A 12,229-nucleotide genomic window follows, 5' to 3' on the forward strand; every position below is an offset into this window, starting at 1 on the left:
ATTCTTAAAGTAAAGCAATTGGGACTCATGAATTACTATCCTTTTCTGCAGATGTGAAGTATTTGCTACCCCTCATATTAAAACATTTCTTCCATTAAACAGGGTATTTTCAAAGGCACTTAAGGCTATTAAACAGCTAAACCTTACTGGAACTGAAAGGTACTGGCTTGAATTTTTGTTTGTTTGTGAGATTTAGGAAGATAAGTGAAGATAAGATAGTTGTTTATTTAAACTATTTTGCAGTTAATATGCAATAAAAAAAAAAACTGGTGGTGTTTTCAGAAATTATTAAGCTTTCCTAGTGGTTAAAGGTCTATTCAGCAAGTTAAATTAACCTGCTGTTTTCCCCAAGTATGAGCAATTGAACTTTCCTTTGCAGTAAATGAGGGCTAATGAAGAACATGAAATACAGATGGAATAATATTCCAATCACGTGCTTGCTTGCAACCTCACAGAGAGGGGTATAGCTTTCACTGCCTTCAGTGAATTATGACAGTACAGAACAAGGCATTGTGTACTGCTAGAATTAATTAGCATTACTGGCTCCATTTGAGGGTGACCAGATGTCCACAGCCAAAGCAGGACACCTATCTCTGGTTGCCAGGATTTCAAAAGGACAACAACGTGCAAATCAAGCTAAATTATGTTTGTACTGCAAAAATTACTTTAGTTTTTGGGATTTTGCTTTGCAAAAGGGAGTAATAACATAAACAAGTGGTGGTGTTTGTGCTTGAGAGAGTCTGATTCTGTTACCATATCTACTGCAGTTTTCTTTTTTAAAGCAGAAGTGAGTTTGCAGGGTTCCTCAAAGTCTCGCTCATTATCGCTTCTTCAATTTCACTTCTTCACCATCTGTAAAATAGGGTTAATAAATAATAATATTGTAAGTGTAACTGTGTGAAATAAAAGGAATATGTCTGGGGTACAGATCCAGCAAGAATAAATAATCAGGCCAGCTAAGGACATTCAAGGCATCAACTCAAATCTGTCTATAGAGTACCACAGTTTAAGGATTGTATTGACAAGGCATGGTATTCAGTGACAAAACGGCATTTTACAAAGCTGACTAAAGGCACAACCAAACAGAGGGCCAGTTTTTGCAGTCTAATAATGCAAAACTGATCATAATCCAGAGTAAACCAGCAGCCGGGAAAAGCTTAGCATGATGATAGACAAATGAATTACCGCAGCTTAATGACATCAGCAGAGCTACAGGAACTGATTAGAGCAGCGTCCTTTGCCACCAGCAAATGCTATCTAAAATGCATTAAACTAATGCGTTAATCTAAACCACAATGAACTTGCTATGCTGCAGTAGTTCCATTCACTTTTGTGTCACAACCCCTCCAACTTTTCACTAGGTTTTATTTAAGCTGATGCAGATTTAGTCACTGACTTCAAAACTCCAGATCCTCAACCCAGGGATACAGTGAAGTCACTCAATTTAATGTTGCCTTCATCAGATTCCATAATGAAGACCACATTCAAATACATCTTGAAGAAATACTGACTCAACACCAGTCCCTTCATTCTCTTTCACTATGGTCAGTCATTTAATAGAAAAGCTCTCTATGGGTGTCTCTCTTTTGTTGATCTTCTCCAAGATGTAACATGATGTGCAAGCACTAAGTTCCTCTGAAATATTTTTGCAGTGAAACTGCCACCATACCCCTCCATAAAGCAAAGCTACTGTTTTTAAACCAGGAAACATTTTGATAATCAATCCCGCCTGCTTCTGAGTACAAACCTGAGAAGAGGATCCCACAGAGTTGTTTTAGGACTTGCAAGTTTATCATGAAGATTTCAAAAGGCACGGAATCATGGTCCCTGCTAAGTAATTTAAAGGGTTAAGTTTTCTTCCTGTATAAAGGGTTCCTTTTAATCTGGGATAGTCTTGCTTCATTTCTCAGCCATAGGAGTTCATTAAGACTCCTCCTGATCTGTTAATAAGCCACCTATTCAGATCTCTTTATGCTTCCAAGTGTGAAACTGCAAACTCATTTTGAATGGAACACTGGCTACTTTCTCTGTTATCTTTTACATCTGCGGTCAGTGAAATCTTATCAAGAGTGGACATGTAATTAACATGAAGAATAATGGAGTAAATGACTTTCATCCAAGCAGAAGCCCTGTGAAGTAGTGAGATCGTAACAGCACAGACCTTCCCTGCAGGGGACCAGGACAAGAATTTCTTTGTAAACAGGTGCTTGGTGTAGCATCTTAAAAATCTAATGGCAAAGATGTGATAAGGGACCGTCTTCTGGGAAGGAAAGTGAGGCACATTTTTGTTGCAAGTGGATCTGACTCAGCTAGTGAGCAAGACAGGAAGTGGGCTTCTTGGGAAAGAGAGCTCACATGGTACAAAGAAGGAGCTGTGTCAAAGTGAATGATCCTGGGCTCCTTCTATCTTCAGAAAGTGGACAGGCACGATGAAGAAACTGCATTAGGGAAATAGCACAACACAGTATAGATGTTATACTATCGGATTTCAGATCAACCACATATAGAATCACTTCTGTGGGCTCTGTGCCTGTTTGTTTTTAACTGCCAGATGTCCTTCGAGGGTCTATTTCTAAATCTGGAGAACCTGCAAGATATGGGAGGTAAGAGAAAGGTGTGCTTAAATTACTAGACCATCAGGGAGCAACAACCCGAGACTTTACTTGTGGGTCAATATTGCAATATCATCTTGGGTCTACCAGGAAAGAATGGGGTGGAGTGGTCATAAAGGATGTGGAAGGGAAAGATGGCACTCTAGCTTTCTCGAATCAAAGCCAGGCATGGGACTGGCTTCCTGGAATGTGAACGCATCAGCCTGGTAAGCTTGTAAGTAGGAAAGGCTTACCCAAAGCTATGTGCCAGAAATTTCTTACTTAATAATTACCTGCAGACTGTGACAAAACTACTTCTTGTCTTTGTCCCAGCTTAACCAAGGAGGCTAACAAGTGTGAGACTGACTGGTCAGGAGCCCAGTAAGGGGTCCATATCCAAGCCACAGCAAAGTGAGAACAAATGATCATCTTTTAGCTGGGATTTTGTCTGGTTTGGATGTTAGCTCCTCTGGATCCCATCATTAAATGCACAACAAGCTGCTTTTCAACAGTACACTTAATAATTGGAGAGTGCTGATGCTAACTGTGCTGGATACCAGACTTCTCTTTGGTATCCTTCAGTACTTTACTGTTTCCTTGGTAGTCAACAAAGGTGATAATTGTGTGTAGAGTGGGTTTGCTGAAGGTTTTATTTTTAAAAACTTAGTAGTTATCATCTATTTCTGTCACAGCTTTTATGGTGTTTCAGTGATGGTTTGACAATTTTTGTTTTCAAATTGACAGTTCCGATAATGATGTACTACTCAGGAAATCTGTAAATCTTCTCGTGAATAAATCCTCTGTATATTTTTGTTTAATGTATTTGGCAGCGTTTTAATGGATTTAAAATTACATTTATTGTTCGTGATACTGTGTGACAAGAGATGGATTTCAACCACTCCTTTCCCAGGAAACATAGCCTTATTACTTGATGCAGAAATACTGCTTTTACATATAGGCTACTTATCACAATTTAAATTTGCCCTCTGACAGTGATTCACATAAATCTTGTGTGCTCTGTGGCCAAACTGGGAAGCTCAGCAAGCACTGAGTATTATCAGATTCTCATGTTGCAAAGGAAAATATATGGATTATGATTACATTAAAGCTGCTGTTCCTGTTTCCTGCTGTATCACCTTAATATTGCTCAGTCCAAGAGCATCTCCCACTGTGACCCACATGGAGCCTCTCTGTCTGACCATATCTACCCTTCACATGCCTCTGACTGCAGCAGGGGAGGAGGAACACGGGAGGAGAAGGGCAGGACACCCAGCATCTCTCTGCTCTTACCCATGTCAAGGCAAGATTTTTTTGATGAGTCTTAATCATTTTGATTTGTTATTCAGATCTGGTTTTGTGTCTGAAGATGTATCCTAACCTGCTCAAGCAGGCTCACCAAGCAAGCCAACATCACAGGAATATGTCATGGGAAAGGCAACAATACTGCCAACCACAGGATTGCACAGGAGCCCATTCCATCAAATTCTCATCCAGGTCCCTTAAAAATCATTCTCCATCTTTATGTAATACCCTTCCTCATACTGAGAGACTGCAGTGAGAGGCTTTGAAGACAGTAGGGGTCCAGGGATTGCCCACAGGATTTTTGATTAGCTCCCATAAGTTAATCATGAATCATGATTGCTTCAACCCACACTTACCTATTCCTGTCAGAGCTACTCTTAGCAGCAGTTTTGTGCTTTTCTAGCTTCCCACAGAACTGAACTGTCATCAGGGAGACACACCGTCCTTAACAGACCCTCTTATCAAATGAGTGTCCCTAGTTTGAGTACCACAGCAAATGCATTCACTACACAGCTTCTTCGTAAGTCATGTTCCATTGGAATGTTGGCCTGTTGGGTAATTAGCCAGTCAACAGATATTAAATGGGCTTCCATGCTTTTCTCTCTTCTCCCTCCTCCGTGATTGCACATCCAAGGGGCGCTGTCCACATATAACCATGGATGCTACTAATGTGTGGTGGCACATTAAACCTGGGACACAACATCCTCTCTCCTCTCTACCTGTGGTTGCTCCATCACCCCCACTGGCCTGGGGCCACCAAGGGAAAAATGTTCCCTCCAGATTCCTGTCATTTTTATTCACCACAAAAAAACCCAACCAAACAAAAAAGTACCCCACCAAAACCCCAGAATAAGTGAATGAAACATTTTCATTCCAAAGTGTTCCAGAAAGGGCATGGGAAGTGGCAACATTGCAATTCAGTCAGAAGATTTTATTTTAGTTTTGATGCTTTTCTCTTGTGATTTAGAACTGTTTGTCCTCAGTATTCCTTTATTTAGTGTATGGATGCAAAGGCAAGAACCCAGACAAAATCCTTTTTTCTCCCATTCTTTTATTCCTTCTGGTGAAATTTGCAGAACCATTTTTCTGGGTTTTTTTTCACAAAGAGAAAAATAACAAAAGTGGCAAGAAAATCCCTTCACCCTCTAATTTGAGAAAAACAGGTGTAGGTCTGGTTTTGCTCCAGTGAGGCAAAGTATTGTTACTGCTGAACAGAGTGACTTTTTCTCTAAAATAGAACTCTCTGATGTGGACATTATACCAGCATAACTAAAATAGAATCACATTTGTTTTCTCCTCACTTACAGTAGCTACAACTGCCAACTTTTCTGTGCAAACAAGCCATCCTAGTGTCATACCTGGATCGTGGTTTTGCAGAACCCTTTGAGACAGCTGTCCTTGTCCATTAGTTTCAAAGCATTTCTGTGGTTGTCTGGACAAACATACAGTAGGGTGGCAAATGTAATCTAATCTGGCTATAGTGTCCCATTGCCACCAAAGACAGGAAGTTATACAGCGTGGAAAACCTCTGGCTTGCAAATACTCTACCAGAGACCCAGGTGAATGTGAAGTCATGGGGTTAATTTCAGTTTGCTAGAGAAATCTCTGTTTATAATGCCAGAAAAGATGGTGGTAGTATTGGCCTGGATGTTCCCATTTTCATCTGTTCTTTCTCTTTCAGAGTATTATTTGCTCTTTTTTGTAGGTCAGATGATACTAATTTACTAGGGGGCTGTTAATGTGAAAGAAGGTATTACATCATAGAAGCGTAGAATCATAGAATCATCATAGAATTATCATAGAATCATAGATTCATAGATTCACAGAATGGCTTAGGTTGGAAGGGCCTTAAAGATCATTTAGTTCCAACCCCACTGCTGTAGGCAGGGACACCTTTCACCAGATCATTTCACTATATCATATTTTCACTAGGTATACATCTTCACTCGGTTTTTTCCAAGGACTGGGGGTCATTATAAACTGCCTAATTTCAGTGTATTTTTGGTCTCTCTTTTTTTGTCTAAAGCTCATTTGTTCTTTTTTTTAAAAAACAACCTCTTAATATTTCAGGATTCACACTACCAATCCCAGTTTCCCAGACAGAAGTTAGCAGAGGATATGTTATGAACTATATCAAAACTCAAATAGAAACACTCACACAAAATTTGCTAGAATACAAGCATCATTAAATCATCCATGAAGATATATTGAAATTTTAAAAGAAATTATAACTTTGATGTTATTAATTGTGACTTTCAAGAGACTAATTAGAATTTGTTCTCTTTGTCACTATGACTGATACTCTCTCGTCTTGGCTGAAAATCTACTCTTGGAAACACTACAAAATATTTTGAAGAAATAATAATAAGAAGTGAAATAAGGGTGAGAAATACCAACTATGCTAAGTTTAGTGATATAGTTTCTTTCTCCCATCAACAGCTGCTCATACAAGTCACGTCTAATGAGGTCACAATCATGTGATCTGTTCCACTGAACACAAATCTTTGGCTTTCTGCTGCATGATACCCATGAATTCCTTGCCCCTGTACTTAGCATAGTGTTGTGAGCACTTGTTCTCTTCTAGAACAGATTGCGAGGGTTGAAGGGATTCATGTTTCTTGCAAACAGCCACCCATTGTTGGAGGATACTCTCCTTCCTTGTATCCTGGTATGGATGGAAAGAGAAGTTTATTCTTGGCAGGACTCTCCACATGTTCAAATTTTTCCACTTTCCCAAGAAAGCCTTTTGTCTCTGTGTCTAAAAATGAGAATAGTCTCAAAATTGAGATAGGCCAATACGTAATGAGATCAGAAGGAAACTCTTTCCCCTATGCTTGTAAGCTTCAATTCTGTCTCTCACTATTTATTTTTAAGGTGTGTATCCTCATGACCCAAGGCAATCCATAAACTGCACATTACTAAAAGCCTTGAAATGGCTTGAGATAACAGACTTTCCTGTAACAAGGACAGACTGAAAAATGATTTCCAAGAACTTTTATAAGTTCCTGTATTATTATTTAATTATTCCATTTCATCTATAATAGCCCAACCGTGAGACAGGAGTTCAATTGTAACTGTTTGGCACCTTAAAGCAGGCCTTTCTGTCTGTATCGAGAACTTGGTTCTTTTTGCTCAACATCATTTGTTTAAAATGTTAGACATCTTATCCAAACTATTCTTTACTCCTGTTCCCTTTATGATCTGTGGGCTAACCAGCCCACCATACCTCAGTAGGCTGAATTACCTCTGTAATTTTCACAAATCCTTGAACAAGTGTGCAAAGAGTGTCTAGCTGAGGCAGTCACCAGTTTTCAGATGATAAAATTTAGACAACATGAGTCCTAAAGGAACACAAATTGCATTAAGAATCTTCTGAAGTATTTTTAAACTCTTATTATTAAATGGTGTTTTTTACTTTTGAAGTAAACTTGTCAGTGTTTTATAAAAATCTGGATTTATATGAAGAGAGTTTTCAAACACATGAGGCATTTTTCTAAAACTGGTGGGATCTTTGAAAAAGCTCTTGTTTTCATTCCTAATTCTCCCTTTGCTGCTATTTAAAAGAGTGATGAAAAATGTGCTCACTCTAACTTGGACAGAGATAGTCCAAACTAATTCTATGCTTTCTTTCCAAGTAGTCTGATCCAAAAATCCATTGAGGTCATTGATGTTTAAATTGGTTTTGGCCTCCAATGGAAACATATAAGAGCTCATTTTGTAGCTTCAGGCCTTGTGCTAGTACCAGGCATAAGTGCTATTTATCCTTTCCATGCATAGAAATCCAGCTAAAAGAGGCAGCCAATTATTTTGGTCCAATTTTTCATGGTCTTCATGGAAATGAAAGAAGGGAACAAAATCCACTTATTAAAACTGGCCCATCTCCATTTTATTCAAATGGGTCACAGTTCATTTCATATATTCCTAAAAAAAATATACTTCTGTTGGGAGAATAAGCAGGCATAAAATTTAACATTATCTACAATGACAAACTTGTGGATGGACACCAGTTTTCAATGTACTTTTAGAATATTTTTCTTCTAAAATAATAATAAGTATGTTAAAATTGAACTTTTACTGTTTTATCCTCTTCCTGGACTACAACAGAATATTCAAGATGACTAAACCATTCATAATTCAGTTCTGCATGATTCAATCAAACACATCCAATTAGAACATTAGGTGACAAAACAAAAAATAAGTTAAAAGATTTAAAAATCACACTTCTTCCTCTGAGATTAGTCGTTTGAGAAAAGGTTTATTAAATAAAAACCAATTAGTGACACAGTAAAACATTCCAAATACAATCCCTAAATGTTACCAAGCTGAATGTTCAGACCTTTCTACAGATGAGTAGATATACTGCTCTGGCATGGGTTTCAAAATGTAATTATAGATGTCAATCAGGGAGTCCTTATGTTTGAATACTTAAATTTTTCACTGTCTCTCTCTATCCCTCCTGCTCTCTCTTTCTTTCTTTTTTTTTTAATCTCCAGTGATCTAATTAAGGATTGGGTTTAAGTTTTTGAACCTATCACTGATCATAATGTTGAAATCCTAACAGCCTCAGCTTGTCATCCAAGCAGACCTCTTGCAACCTCTAACTGGATGCTGAAGAAGAAACTGCTACTTCCTTACACTGCCTTTTCTATAGTTCTTGCATAGCTGAGTGTCTTGAGTAACTTTATTTTTTACCGAAACCCTCCATTTCTCCATTGCAGTGAGAGCTGTGTGCTGTTTCTTCCATAGAATAAATATTCAGAGGTCTAATCCAAAACTTTGTAAAACATTCTTTGAAAACCATGGTCTCGTAAGTGCATTTGCGAATATCTTTAGCCGGTGTGTGTGCTGTCAATACCTTTGAGACGAATTCTTTTCTTTCTTGGACCTGATTTTAAGCTGAATTTGTTTTACAAGGAAAGCTGGCCAAAGAATGAGAACTATATTTTTTGTGGCAGTATGGGAGGTTTCCAGTGCAAGGTGCTGCACCTGAGTCAGGGCAACTCCTGGTATCAGCACAGGCTGGGGGATGGAGAGCAGCCCTGCCCAGAAGGGCTTGGGGCTGCTGGTGGGTGAGAGGTTGAACACAACCCAGCCATGTGCACTCACAGCCCAGAAAGCCAAATATATCCAAAGCAGCAGGGCAAGGGAGGGGATTCTGCCTCTCTGCTCTGGTGAGACCCCACCTGCAGTGCTGCATCAGCTCTGGGGTCCCAGCACAGGAAGGACATGGACCTGTTGGAGTGAGTCCAGAGAAGGCCACCAAGATGATTAGAGGGCTGGAGGACCTCTCCTATGAGGAAAGGCTAAGAAGAATTTGGGTTGCTCAGGATGGAGAAGAGAAGGCTTCTGGTGATCTAATTACCCTTCTAGCACCTGAAGGGAGCCTACAGGAAAGATGGAGAGTGACTACTTACAAGGGCATGCAGTGACAGGACAGGGGAAATGGCTTTAAAGAGAAAGAGAGTAGATTTAGACTAGAGGTTGGGAAGAAATTCTTTCAGATTGCCCAGATAAATTGTAGATGTCCCATTCCTGGAAGTGTTCACAGCCAAATTGGATGAGGCTCTGCGCAACCTGGACTGCTGAAAGATGTCCCTGCCCATGGCAGGGCTGTTGGAACTAGATGATCTTTAAAGTCTCTTTCAACCCAAACCATTCTGTGATTCTATGAAATTTGTCCTTGTTCTTCATTAGAACAAACAGTTAAAGAGAGAGTCCAAATGTGTGTGGGAATGAGGAAATTCACCAGTCTACACTCCAAGAGCCCATACTCTGAATATAGGATGTAAAAGTTTCTATCAAGAGAAGTTAAAGAAGAGGGATATATCTGAAGGTATCACAATAGTTGGAGCAAAACTTTCCCTGAAGTATTTTCTTCTTAGCATTTCCCTTCAAATCATTAAGATTTGTATGAGAGAGCTGGGACTGTGACTTTTATAAAGCTTTGAAAAGTGTTTCAAGTATTCTTTTATGAATATTATTGTTTATTTTCAATTTCACTGCATGAATAGAATAGACAACGTTTTCTAGCGTTGTCAGCCATTTAGGCAGAATGTTATTTTAGTGCTCTGTTTCTAAATTCAGCTATATGTCAGAGATTGTTCAGACCTTCTTAATGCTGACTGTAATTGCCATGATGAAGTTTTACTTTGAAATAGTATGGCTTCCAAAAGAGGAGCAATGATTCCCTCCTGACACAGGAAACCACAAACAACTTTTGCCATGATACACACCCATTATTGCTGTCTATTTGTGTCAGTGTTCTCTCCCTCCATGACACTGCTATCAGTACATTAAATTTCCCTTCTTCAGATCACAAAAATATGCTCTGGTGAAATGTTACAGCTGGGTATTAGTCTAGAATTGTCAGAGATTAAATCTGGTTAGATTTAACTTAACGTGCTTAGAGCCACAACAGCAACCTCAACATAGATATTATATCTGGACAACATTTTTATTACTCTTGGACACAGCTGCAAGGATCTTGGTGAACGGCTGCAACTAGGTTGGATTGTTCAGGTGCCTTTCAGTCCCCTGCTCATCTGTCAGTGGTGAGATAGCAAACTGATAAACAGGATGTCCACAGCACTAAGGAACTGATTGTTTCATATATGTTCTCATTTCACCTTTGAATTGAAGTGAAACCTTTCAATGCTTTCCATCTAAGGCCATGGTGAAAGAGGCAGGTCCACTTCTCTCTCCTCTGGGATAGAAGATTAGATCCGCTCTCTCGTTTTCCTTCTGGTGGGAGGTATCTGGCTTTGCCTCTCAGTTCTGTCCTCCATGTAAGATATCTATTGACGATGTTTTGCTCTTTTTAATGGGAACAGTTTTTCTAAAAGTTGTGTTGGGTTTGTTTTGGTTTTAATTTTGGGGTTTTTTTACACATACACGTGATTAATCCTAGTTTTGATGTGCCACAGAGGCAGGCAGTCTTCTCTTACCTCAGGAGATAATACACTGCCTACTTTTCTTTTCTTGTGTTCTCTCCACACACAAATACCAACAGAGCTAAGCCATTGTAAACAAGAGTGTAGGAGCAAGTGCCTTGAATAACTGCTGAAGAGGAAAGATTTACTGTTGAATAGATGTGCTGGCTGCCAGCACTGGGACTCATTTTTCAGCTGTTGTTCAGGCTGTTAAATTATCAACAGGTGCTCCTAATAGGGGAAGTGGTATGTTGTTGATGCCGCAGTGCTGATTCATTCTCACCCTGGGTACACCAACACAAAGGGTTCAAAGGGAGGTACTGTGGCAACAAGGTTGTGGCAGGCAACCTGCAATGTCTCTTCTTCCAGACAGCACAGTTGTGCTCTCTGAATTTGCTTGTCCCAGAGGTCCCACTTTTACAGTTCTGTGCATGTATTGGCATCAAAGTAAGGGACTGGTAGAAGCCCATCACTGATAGGCTGGTTATTTGTCTTGGAGTTAGTCTAAACATTTCAGGGAATCCATGCTTGGAGGCCAACTTCTTGAAGATTAGATGAACAGATTGGCATAACTCTGAGCTTCAGTTAAGAAATCTCATACCACTTAAAGCAGGGAACTGAACCTAAGTTTCCAATTTTATAGGCAAGGGTCTATTTTATTAGTCATTTAAGTTTCTTTCACATATAACATTGAAAGCTCTGTTAAATTTTTCATCACAAGCAATGCCCAGATGTCGATGTCATAGAAATATAGAAGGGTTTTGGTTGAAATGGACCCTAAAAATCATCCAGTTCCAATCCCCCTGATGTGGGCAGGAACACCTCCCACTAGACCAGGTTGCTTAATGCCCTTGAACATTGTCAGGGATAAGCCATCCACAGCTTCTCTGGACAACCTGTTCCAGTGTCTCACCTCTCTCACAGCAAAGAATTTCTTCCCTATATCTAAGCTGTATTTCCCTTCTTTCAGTTTGAAATATATTTTGTTAAGCAAGATTATTATTTTCAGGATAGCCTTGGACCATACACATATCAAAGAGAAAGGAACTGTCCAAACCTGCTTGTAACTCACACAAACCAGTATCCAAATATGCTAATCTCTTCTGTGAACATGTGAAACAGTTGTCTGAATCAAAAAAGGCAACTGGACTGCAAAACAGGCTCCTTCTGATGCTATCTACCTGTGTAATAAATCAACACTACATTATCTAATGGTCTCTTCTTGCTTTAAGAAACAGATTTGTGATTGCAATGCACTTTAGGAAAACCATGGCATCATCCCATTACACTCAAGCTTTAGATGACAGATGATTACAGATCGGCTGCCTGCATGTCCAAAATCCAAGATATCAATATGAGAAATCTCATATGTAAGGTATATTTGAATATGTGAATGGTGAGAGGGTT

The 12,229-nt window shown here is 39.3% G+C and overlaps 1 long non-coding RNA gene across 1 annotated transcript in view; it reads right to left on the bottom strand.

Annotated features, from left to right (window-relative positions):
• Positions 1-316: 316 nt before the first annotated feature.
• Positions 317-12,229, bottom strand: part of LOC125325633 — a 42,003-nt gene continuing 30,090 nt past the window's right edge. The window contains exon 4 of the long non-coding RNA XR_007203449.1: positions 317-852. This is a non-coding gene — a long non-coding RNA (uncharacterized LOC125325633). The remainder of the gene's footprint in view (positions 853-12,229) is intronic.

This window comes from Corvus hawaiiensis, chromosome 5, assembly GCF_020740725.1.
Source record: "Corvus hawaiiensis isolate bCorHaw1 chromosome 5, bCorHaw1.pri.cur, whole genome shotgun sequence".
In the NCBI taxonomy this organism is placed as follows: Eukaryota; Metazoa; Chordata; class Aves; order Passeriformes; family Corvidae; genus Corvus; species Corvus hawaiiensis.